Source organism: Enhydra lutris, unplaced genomic scaffold, assembly GCF_002288905.1.
Source record: "Enhydra lutris kenyoni isolate GAN:26980312 unplaced genomic scaffold, ASM228890v2 scaffoldscaffold68, whole genome shotgun sequence".
In the NCBI taxonomy this organism is placed as follows: domain Eukaryota; kingdom Metazoa; phylum Chordata; class Mammalia; order Carnivora; family Mustelidae; genus Enhydra; species Enhydra lutris.
In genome coordinates, this window is record NW_019154152.1 from 8,512,479 (window position 1) to 8,524,810 (window position 12,332).

Consider the following 12,332-nt stretch of genomic DNA (forward strand, 5'->3'; position numbering starts at 1 on the left):
CCCAAATCTGAAGGATTTGGGTATTTCTTTTTTTTTTTTTTTTTTTTTTTTTTTTGATTTGGGTATTTCTTAAGGTATAACTCATTGATTACCTCACCAGTGGTGCAACAGATACAATTAGGATGTATTTGTTATTGTTCTTATTTTTATTTTTTATTGTTCTTATTTTTAATAATAATTTGTATTTATACTTAACATGTACTAGGTAAAGTTCTAAAAGTTTATATACGTTAACTCATCTCATCCTCACTAGATGCCCAGGATGCATTTTTATTAATCTACACTTTATTACTGAATAAATGGAGGCTCCGTGTAGATGAGGTTTCTTATGTCTGAATTTCAAAGGCATTCTCAACCTCCTAGTTTAAGGTATAGATATTAAGAGGACTGTTGATACTTTTTACATGAACTACTCTTCTTTGCTTTTCTTAATTTATTTGTTTTCTGGTTCTGAAATACTTAAGAACATTTTAAAACTTCTATGCTTTCACATTCAATGCTGGTAATGGTGATGATAGAGGTATATGTGTGGATGTATGTCATTTATTGTGCAGGCATTTATTGGGTCTTCTTGGGTCTGGAAATCCGTGACCTTTGGTTTTAGAAATTTTCTGGTATTAACATTTTTTTTAAAGATTGAAGACAATTATATATATATATATATATATATATATATATATATATATATAATTTCTGTTTTTTGTAGTTCTTTTTTTATGTGTTGTATTAACTTTTGATATCATCCTGTGTCCTTGTTATTTTATTACTATTACTTTTAGTTAGATATGGAATCTTCTGGCCTTAGTCCCTTCTTTTCATTTTTTTCTTTTAAAAATTTTATATTGTATCTCTTGATTTTTTTTAATCTATTTTCTATAAAAATTCCTGAACTCTATAACCCAGGTGTCTTGGCATTTTTTGTTGTCTAATATTACAAATTTCCAACAACCTAGTTTCTTCTGACTCTTGTGACTCTGACAGTAATATGTATGTGTACATAAGTAATGCTTCATATATGATTTCTGTTATCATCTAAGTTTCAGTTATTTATTTTTGTAGCTTTTGTCTTTTACTTTGGAGGAGTTTCTCATATATCTGGTAATTTTTGAATATTGGTTCACACTTAAGAAAGAGGCTATAGAGAGCTGATTTGAAATACCAGGTGATGAGTGAATTTCATCAATTGGTAGGATTTACTTAGAGTGCTCTAGCAGGGATCTCTACTCCCTTGGAGGCATTCTTAGTAATCAGTGTTCATAGCTTTTTTCCTCAGGGACTTCTGATTTTTGCAGAAAGTCTATATCCTGGAGGATTTCATTGCTGGCTGCCAATGGTCTTGGAGTTAAGTAGTAGAAGGGTACTGAGGAACTCACATTAAAATAAGACTACTCGATTCAATTATCTCATTTTTTTTTTTTATGAATCTTCATCCTTGGCCTTCATCACACCTTTTATACACATTCATATTATTAGTTGCAGTTTCTTCCTAGAATATACTTCTAGTCACATAAGAGGATAATTAAAATTGTTTAGGATAGTGGAAGAATTAGAGATATCAAGTTGTTCTTCATTCAGTTTTTCTACCTACACCTATGTTTTATCTTTATATATCTGCACCATGGGATGGCAGATTAGGTACTGCAAAAGATAACTTTTTTGGAAATAATAAAGTGACATAGGATGAACATGTTTATAACAGTGCTCTTCAAATACTCCTTCTATGGCATTACAAAAATCATAGATTAAATTAAATGCTGTAGTATAAATATTATTGCTTGGAGAGCACAAATGAACCACCAGAAGAAACAAAACCAGATTGTTTACTTCATAAATCACCAGAAATTACAAATTTCAAAAAAATCCTGAAATAGAGAAAACAAAGGAAATCCAAGGAAGCAGAAAAAAATAATGTGCTAGGAAGAGTAAATATATTGGTCTGGGAAATAAAGATCAACTATGTGAACCACACTACAAATTGGCCTCAAAGTGATTTTTTTTAAAGATTTTATTTATTTATTTGACAGACAGAGATCACAAGTAGGCAGAGAGGCAGGCAGGGAGAGAGGAAGGGAAGCAGGCTCCCTGCTCAGTAGAGTGCCCCCTGAAGGGCTTGATCCCAGGACCCTGGGATCATGACCTGAGTTGAAGGCAGAGGCTTTAACCCACTGAGCCACCCAGGCACCCCTCAAAGTGATTTTTAAAAGAATATATATATACATATATGTACATATATATGTATATATATATATTTAGTGAGTAAAGCAATAGAAGCTTATTTAGCAAGTATACAGAAAAAGCTTTCAGGAGTGAGAGGGATCCTGAGAGAGTTGCCAATAAGGGCATCTGTTAAAAGTACTGTTTTAAGAAGCAATGTATTAGAAAGTGTACCATACTCAAAGTATGCAGAGACTTTTGTTTTGTAAACAGAAAACATATCAAATAACCAAAATAACAAAGCACACCAAAAATTTTGGATACAATATTACACTCAGACAATGCAGAAATAAAAGCAAGCAAATATTGGATCAAGATCAAACTGAACAAAAGTCAAAGAAAGCCTGACACAGTGCAATGAGAGGTGATATACCACATTGCTTTCTCTGTAGTTTTGGCAAAGTTTCTCCACAACCAAAACTTTGCACAGTGTTGATATAATTCTCTGGCTCACTTTGTTAGTGCACAGATTTTTAAAATGAGACATTTAAAAGTAAGATAGTAAGTAAATAAGTAAATAAATAATAAAGCGAGATTCCTAAATTATATCACAGCTTATTAACTGCTTCTTAGTTTCTTATTATAGTGTCACTGGTGTGGCCTTCAACTGGTAACACAAGGCTAACAAAAGCATTACAGTTTGCATTTTCAAAAAAGAACACTATGTGTTTTGTAAAGTAAGAGTTGTGTTTCCATGAAGAATAATTATGCCATCAAGTTTCCTTCTGTCAGGCTTGTAAGTGTGTACTTTATATTTGAATACAACAATATTTTTCATGAATTTCAGATATATCATGAATGGAAATTTTAAAACCATAAAAATCATATATATCTATATAAGTGCATATATGTTTATCCATCTGTATATGTTTTCTATTAAAATGAAAAGGATACTGAAATTTTTTTGATAAATATTTGACTAGTATACAATAAATTGTCATATGTTGTAGAAAAAAATAATATCACTACTCAGTTCTCCTTAATACATTGAAATATTCAGGTCTTTATGTATCTGTACAAGAGAAGGATATTAATTTAGAGTAAATATAGGTATCCATGATTTTAAAATAGGCAATATATTTCTGAGATTCCTTGTGCTGTGTTCTACAGAATATCTTTCCTAATATGACATAAATATCCTACATATATCTCTTGTGCCTTCTTTTTATAAATATGTTTTTAACTACTAAAACTAGCTTTCATGTGACAGAATAATTTCAGGTCTCATCTTTAATACATTTGTAAAGCTCTTAGGGGTCCATGCTTGTACACAGGTAATATAGTACTAGCCACAAAATAACTAAGGAAATTTCCAAAACAGATTTAAATGATTTCAATACATCACAACTTAATTGTTCTAGCAAGGAAAATTAACTAATGTCATGTCATGGGTGTATAAGATAGTTATTTTGGAATAGTAACATTAATTCATGTGTGTTATTTGTAAAGCACAACTTTGATATCATCTTTTGTCTATTGTCATTTCCAAACCCCATAAAACAAGCCTGTTTTCTCCTTAGACTGTCCAAAATCTCTAAACCCATGGTCTTCTCTTAATACCTGACTTCCAGTACAAAAGAACCAGTGATTCCCACTTTGTTAGGGAAATGAAACAGACACTCGTAATCATAATGGAAAGTTACACTGAATTGCAATCTGAGAATTGGGGAAACAAGCATTTTGTATCCTCCAAGCCTCCCACAACACTCCTGTCTTCAAACATGGTGAATGGACTCAGGTCTGTATTTCTGAGAATGTCATAAACAATTCATATACATTCAAAGCCTGTACTTTATCTTTCTGCCTAAAAAAAAAAAAAAGAGAGAGAGAGAGAGAAAGAAAGAAAAAATTCTGTCTCTAGTCCCCATTTTGTGTTCCTTTGATACCTTAGTTTTTGGATAGCAGAGAGTGAGCTGAATGCAGTCCGGTCCAGGTGTTCAGGATCTTAGTTCAAAAGCATAGGATATATGTACATGCACAGCTCTCAATTTCTAAGTCCCATGATACCTGTACTAGTGTATTGGGTGTTTAAGAAAAATGTCCTATATATTCTAAAGGGATAGTACAAAAATTAGAGACACAGACATTTGTATAACAATCAAGCTAACCCTTATGGGAGAAGGAAGAGTGGAAGCTTTCCAGTCTTACTGCTATATGATGATACTTAAGTGAATTATTTCATATGCGTGTGTGTGTGTGTGTGTGTGTGTGTGTGCACGCACATGTGTGAGGACATACTTAATGGGAGGAATTGAACACAAATTTTAGTAGAAGTGAGAGATTTTAATATTGTCAAGTTTTCTTTCCATGTGAGCCTTCCTTGAAGGGCACATGGTAAAAGAACTTATATAGAATGTTTTAGTCCTTCACACATCCATCCATTTCTTCTTTTATTCACTTATTTTTTACTGTCTCTAATCCAATAACATCACTGAGCACTTAGTCATCTCCAAGTCAGGGTAGTAAGTATAAAAAGAAATTAAACAGCATGAACTTTGAAAACTTTATGCTAGGTCAAACAATTCAGAGACAGATAGCCACATTTTGTGTTATTCCATTTTTATGAAATATTAAGAATAGGCAAATCCTAGAAGAGAAAGTAAATTCTTGGTTGCAATGGAAGGAGGTGATGGCTTAAAACGTATTGGCTCTTTTGGGGAGACGACTAAAATATTCTGGAATTACATAGTGGTGATGATTGCACAGTACTATGAATGTACTGAAAGTCACTGAATAGCATACAGAACATCATTAAAATGTTAAATTTCGGGGGCTCCTGGGTGGCTCAGTTGTTTAAGCATCTGACTGTTGGTTTGGGCAAATGGGTTGTGATCTCATGGGTCCTGAGATGAAGCCCTGCCTCAGGCTCTGTGTTGCTTGGGATGTCTGCTTGAAGATTACCTCCCTCTACCATTCCTTCCCTTTGTGCTCTCTCTTTCTCCCTCTTATATAAATAAATCTTTTAAAAATGGTAAATTTCATATTAATTGAGTTTTGTGGCAATTTTTAAAAAGTTACAAAGCTCTCTTACTGAGATTCAGCTGTTTTTTTGGCTTTATTTAACTATTTGTTTTTGTGCAGGGTAGTTTTTCTTTTTTAAGATTTTTAAAAACTTATTCATTTGAGAGAGAACAAGAGTTAATGAAAGAATGAGCAATGGGCAAAGTCAGGTGTCAGAGGGAGAGGGAACAGCAGGCTCCTCCCCTGAGCAGGATGCCCCAACAGGGGGCTGGATCCCAGGACCTCAGGATCATGATCTGAGGCAAAGGCAGATGCTTAACAGACCCACCCAGGTGCCCCTGTGCAGTGAAGTTTTGTTTTTTGTTTTTAGAATAAAATTCTTCCCCCCAGCCCCCGCTTTTTAAATTTTAAATTCAAGTAGCCAACATACAGTATCATTAGTTTTTGGTTTAGTGTTCAATGATTCATTAGTTTGTGTAATACCCGGTGCTCATCATATCAGAGTTCCTCCTTAATGCCCATCATCCAGTTAGTTACCCTTTCTCCCTCTCCATTTCCTTTTCCACAACCCTCAGTTTGTTTCCTGTAGTCAAGAGTCTCTATACTTTGGCTCCCTCTCTTCTTTCTTCCCATTCATTTTTTTTGCTCCCTTCCTATATGATCCTCTGAGCTATTTTTTATAGTCTACATATGAGTAAAACTGTATTATAATTGTCTTTCTCTGATTGACTTATTTCACTTAGCATAATCCCCTCCAGTTCCACCCATGTCAATGTAAATGATAGGTGTTCATCCTTTCTGAAGGCTGAGTAATATTCCTTTGTATATCTTCTTCTTTATGCATTCAACTTTATGCATTCTTCTTTATGCATTCAACCATTGAAGGACGTCTCAGCTCCATTATTCATTCAACATTTCTTTATGCATTCAACCATTGAAGGACATCTCAGCTCCTTCCTTCCACAGTTTGGCAATTGTGGACATTGCTGCTATGAACACCGGGGTGCAGGCAGTACAGTTTTAATGGGTTTACCATACATCTGTTCCCACAGACTTCTACACATAAGTTTATGAAACATACCTCGACCAATGAAGATGTTACTTGAAAGACACATATCCAGTGCAGGTTCACTGAGTTAACAATAGGGCTAACACCTTATGCTTCTGCACCTATGCTTACATACACTAACATCTTGGTTTTTTTGTTCGTTTGACCAACATGGGGCTTTAACTCACGACCGTGATATAAGCTGAGATCAAGAGACGGACACACAACCATGGACCCACCCAAATGCCCCAGATCTTAATGAAAAATATGTAACTGAAATAGAGTTTATATGTAGTGTAGTTTTAATGAGTTAAGCATACGGCTATTCCCATATGCTTCTACACATGTGTGCAAACACTTTATTTCTTATTTCTTTTGATTTCTTTTTCTTTTTTTTTAATTTGAATATAGTTGACACACAATGTTGTATAAGTTTACAACAGGTATACCAGTTTACAACAGGTATACCACATAGAGATCCAGCATCTCTATATATAATGCTATGCTCACCACAAGTGTAGCTGCCATCTGTCACCACACAATGCTATTTATTACAATATCATTGACTGCATTCCTTATGTTGTACCATTTATTCCCATAATTTCTTCATTCCATAACTTTAAGCCTATATCTCCCTTCACCCATTTGGCCCATCTGCCACCTTCTTGCCCTCTGGCAACTATTAGTTTGTTTTCTGTATTTACGCGTCTGATTCTGCTATTTATTTGTTCTTTGTTTTGTTTTTCTAAGATTCCACACATAATTGTAATCATATGTATTCATTTTTCTCAGTCTAACTTATTTCACTTAGAGTAATTCCCTCTGAATCCATCCGTATTGTCTCAAATGGCACAATCTCATCCATTTTTATGGCTGTATATTTTCTTGTGTGTGTATATATATATACACACACACACACCACATCTTCCATATCCATTTATCTGTCAATGGACATTTAGGTTGTTTCCATAGTTTGGCGCCTATAAATAATGCTGCAATATTGGGACGCCTGTGTGAGTTAAGCCTCTGCCTTTGGCTCAGGTCATGATCTCAGGGTCCTGGGATTGAACCCCACATCGGACTCTATGCTCAGCAGGGAGCCTGCTTCCCCCCACCCCCAACTGCCTCTGCCTACTTGTGACCTCTGTCTGCCAAATAAATAAAATCTTTAAAAAAAAATGCTTAAAAAAATAATAAATAGAGGGATGCATATACCACTCCAAATCAGTGTTTTTGTATTCATTGGGTAAATACCCATAAATGGAATTATTGGATCATATGGAATTTCTGTTTCTAATATTTGAGGAAACTTTGTACTGTTTTATACAGTAGCTTAGCTGTTTTTTTCTGAATAAGTATTCCCCTAATTGCTGCCAACTTTTAATTAGTACCAAGAAGGTGAGAAAGTTGATTTTGACTGTGTTTTTGTTTGTTTGTTTTTATTTTGTTTTTAGTTTATCCATTGCTTTTATTAGGGACAAACTTCTTAATATTGTTATTTTGCCATTTTCACTTATGTCACTCACAGTTCACTGGTTTTTGTGTGAACACAAGTATTTCTCTGGATGAAATGGCCAGGAGTGTAACTGCTAAATTGTATGATAGTTCCAGTACTGTTTTTTTAAGCAACTGCCAAAATATTTTCCAGAGTGGCTGTCCCATTTTATATTCCTACCAGTAATGTATTAATGATTCAGTTTCTCCATATTCTTGCCAGAATCTCATGTTGTTAGTAGGTTTCATTTTATCCTGTGTCATGGCTGTGTAGTGACATTCTATCTCAGTTTTAATTTTTATTTGTGAATGGCCAATTATGTTGAACATTTTTAAAATTTTTTATTTAAATTAAAATAGTAAACATATTGTGTATTATTAGTTTCAGTGGTATAATTTAGTAATTCATCAGTTGCATATAACACGTAGTTCTCATTACATCAAGTGTCTTCCTTAATGCCTATCACCCATTTACCGCATCCCCCACTCACATCCCCTCAAACAACCCACAGTTTGTTCCCTATAGTTGAGGGTCTCTTATGGTTTACCTCCCTCTGTTTTTAACCTTATTTTTCCTTCACTTCTGCTATGTTCACATCTTTTGTTTCTTAAATTCCACATACGAGGGAGATCATATACTGTTTTTTAACGTTATCCATTTGTCATTTCTATGTATTTATCAATGAAATTTCTGCTTGTATTTTTGTCTATTTTTGAATTGGATTTTTTTTCACTTTGGAGTGTGTGTGTGTATGTGTGTGTGTGTGTGTGTGTGTGTGTGTGTGTAATTGTATATGTGTGTTGGTTAGGTCTTGAAAATATTTTTCTTATTCTGTACGTCGTCTTTTCATTCTCTTAATAGGGTCTTTAGCAGAATAAAATTTTTAAAAATTGATATGGTTTAATTTTCACTTTTTTTTTAAAGATTTAATTTTTTTATCAGAGAGAGAGAGGGAGAGCAAGTGAGCACAGGCAGACAGAATGGCAGGCAGAGGCAGAGGGAGAAGCAGGCTCCCTGCCAAGCAAGGAGCCCGAGCGGGACTCGATCCCAGGACGTTGGGATCATGACCTGAGCCGAAGGCAGCCGCTCAACCAACTGAGCCACCCAGGCATCCCTCACCTTTTCTTTTAGCATTATGCTTTGTCATCAAGTCTAAGAACTCTGCTTAATTTTAGATATTGAAGATTTATCCCATTGCTTTTTGAAATGTTTTACATCTTCAAATTTTTCATCTACATTCACTTTCCATTTGAGTTAATTTGTGTGTAAGGTACAATCAAAAATCAATCTTGACCTAAATCAGGTCTCAACCGTTATCAAAAGATTGGAATCATTCCCTGCATATTTTCAGACCACAATGCTCTGAAGCTAGAACTCAATCACAAGAGGAAATTTGGAAAGAACCCAAATACATGGAGACTAAACAGCATCCTTCTAAAGAATGAATGGGTCAACCAGGAAATTAAAGAAGAGTTGAAAAAATTCATGGAAACAAATGATAATGAAAACACAACGGTTCAAAATCTGTGGGACACAACAAAGGCAGTCCTGAGAGGAAAATATATAGAGGTACAAGCCTTTCTCAAGAAACAAGAAAGGTCTCAGGTACACAACCTAACCCTACACCTAAAAGAGCTAGAGAAAGAACAAGAAAGAAAGCCTAAACCCAGCAGGAGAAGAGAAATCATAAAGATCAGAGCAGAAATCAATGAAATAGAAACAAAAAAAACAATAGAACAAATCAACGAAACTAGGAGCTGGTTCTTTGAAAGAATTAATAAGATCGATAAACCCCTGGCCAGACTTATCCAAAAGAAAAGAGAAAGGACCCAAATAAATAAAATCATGAATGAAAGAGGAGAGATCACAACGAACACCAAAGAAATACAGACAATTATAAGAACATACTATGAGCAACTCTACACCAACAAATTTGACAATCTGGAAGAAATGGATGCATTCCTAGAGACATATAAACTACCACAACTGAACCAGGAAGAAATAGAAAGCCTGAACAGACCCATAACCAGTAAGGAGATTGAAACAGTCATCAAAAATCTCCAAACAAACAAAAGCCCAGGGCCAGACGGCTTCCCGGGGGAATTCTACCAAACATTTAAAGAAGAACTAATTCCTATTCTCCTGAAACTGTTCCAAAAAATAGAAATGGAAGGAAAACTTCCAAACTCATTTTATGAGGCCAGCATCACCTTGATCCCAAAACCAGACAAGGATCCCATCAAAAAAGAGAACTACAGACCAATATCCTTGATGAACACAGATGCAAAAATTCTCACCAAAATACTAGCCAATAGGATTCAACAGTACATTAAAAGGATTATTCACCACGACCAAGTGGGATTTATTCCAGGGCTGCAAGGTTGGTTCAACATCCGCAAATCAATCAATGTGATACAACACATTAATAAAAGAAAGAACAAGAACCATATGATACTCTCCATAGATGCTGAAAAAGCATTTGACAAAGTACAGCATCCCTTCCTGATCAAAACTCTTCAAAGTGTAGGGATAGAGGGCACATACCTCAATGTTATCAAAGCCATCTATGAAAAACCCACCGCAAATATCATTCTCAATGGAGAAAAACTGAAAGCTTTTCCGCTAAGGTCAGGAACACGGCAGGGATGCCCGTTATCACCACTGCTATTCAACATAGTACTAGAAGTCCTAGCCTCAGCAATCAGACAACAAAAGGAAATTAAAGGCATCCAAATTGGCAAAGAAGAAGTCAAACTATCACTCTTCGCAGATGATATGATACTATATGTGGAAAACCCAAAAGACTCCACTCCAAAACTGCTAGAACTTGTACAGGAATTCAGTAAAGTGTCAGGATATAAAATCAATGCCCAGAAATCAGTTGCATTTCTCTACACCAACAACAAGACAGAAGAAAGAGAAATTAAGGAGTCCATCCCATTTACAATTGCACCCAAAACTATAAGATACCTAGGAATAAACCTAACCAAAGAGACTAAGAATCTATACACAGAAAACTATAAAGTACTCATGAAAGAAATTGAGGAAGACACAAAGAAATGGAAAAATGTTCCATGCTCCTGGATTGGAAGAATAAATATTGTGAAAATGTCTATACTACCTAAAGCAATCTACACATTTAATGCAATTCCTATCAAAGTACCATCCATTTTTTTCAAAGAAATGGAACAAATAATCCTAAAATTTATATGGAACCAGAAAAGACCTCGAATAGCCAAAGCAATATTGAAAAAGAAAGCCAAAGTTGGTGGCATCACAATCCCGGACTTCAAGCTCTATTACAAAGCTGTCATCATCAAGACAGCATGGTACTGGCACAAAAACAGACACATAGATCAATGGAACAGAATAGAGAGCCCAGAAATAGACCCTCAACTCTATGGTCAACTAATCTTCGACAAAGCAGGAAAGAATATCCAATGGAAAAAAGACAGCCTCTTCAACAAATGGTGTTGGGAAAATTGGACAGCCACATGCAGAAAAATGAAATTGGATCATTTCCTTACACCACACACGAAAATAGACTCAAAATGGATGAAGGATCTCAATGTGAGAAAGGAATCCATCAAAATCCTTGAGGAGAACACAGGCAGCAACCTCTTCGACCTCAACCGCAGCAACATCTTCCTAGGAACATCGCCAAAGGCAAGGGAAGCAAGGGCAAAAATGAACTATTGGGATTTTATCAAGATCAAAAGCTTTTGCACAGCAAAGGAAACAGTTAACAAAACCAAAAGACAACTGACAGAATGGGAGAAGATATTTGCAAATGACATATCGGATAAAGGGCTAGTGTCCAAAATCTATAAAGAACTTAGCAAACTCAACACGCAAAGAACAAATAATCCAATCAAGAAATGGGCAGAGGACATGAACAGACATTTCTGCAAAGAAGACATCCAGATGGCCAACAGACACATGAAAAAGTGTTCCACATCACTCGGCATCAGGGAAATACAAATCAAAACCACAATGAGATACCACCTCACACCAGTCAGAATGGCTAAAATGAACAAGTCAGGAAATGACAGATGCTGGCGAGGATGCGGAGAAAGGGGAACCCTCCTACACTGTTGGTGGGAATGCAAGCTGGTGCAACCACTCTGGAAAACAGCATGGAGGTTCCTCAAAATGTTGAAAATAGAACTACCCTATGACCCAGCAATTGCACTGCTGGGTATTTACCCTAAAGATACAAACATAGTGATCCGAAGGGGCATGTGCACCCGAATGTTTATAGCAGCAATGTCTACAATAGCCAAACTATGGAAAGAACCTAGATGTCCATCAACAGACGAATGGATAAAGAAGATGTGGTATATATACACAATGGAATACTATGCAGCCATCAAAAGAAATGAAATCTTGCCATTTGCGACGACGTGGATGGAACTAGAGGGTATCATGCTTAGCGAAATAAGTCAATCGGAGAAAGACAACTATCATATGATCTCCCTGATATGAGGGAGAGGAGATGCAACATGGGGGCTTAAGGGGGTAGGAGAAGAGTAAATGAAACAAGATGGGATTGGGAGGGAGACAAACCATAAGTGACTCTTAATCTCACAAAACAAACTGAGGGTTAATGGGGGG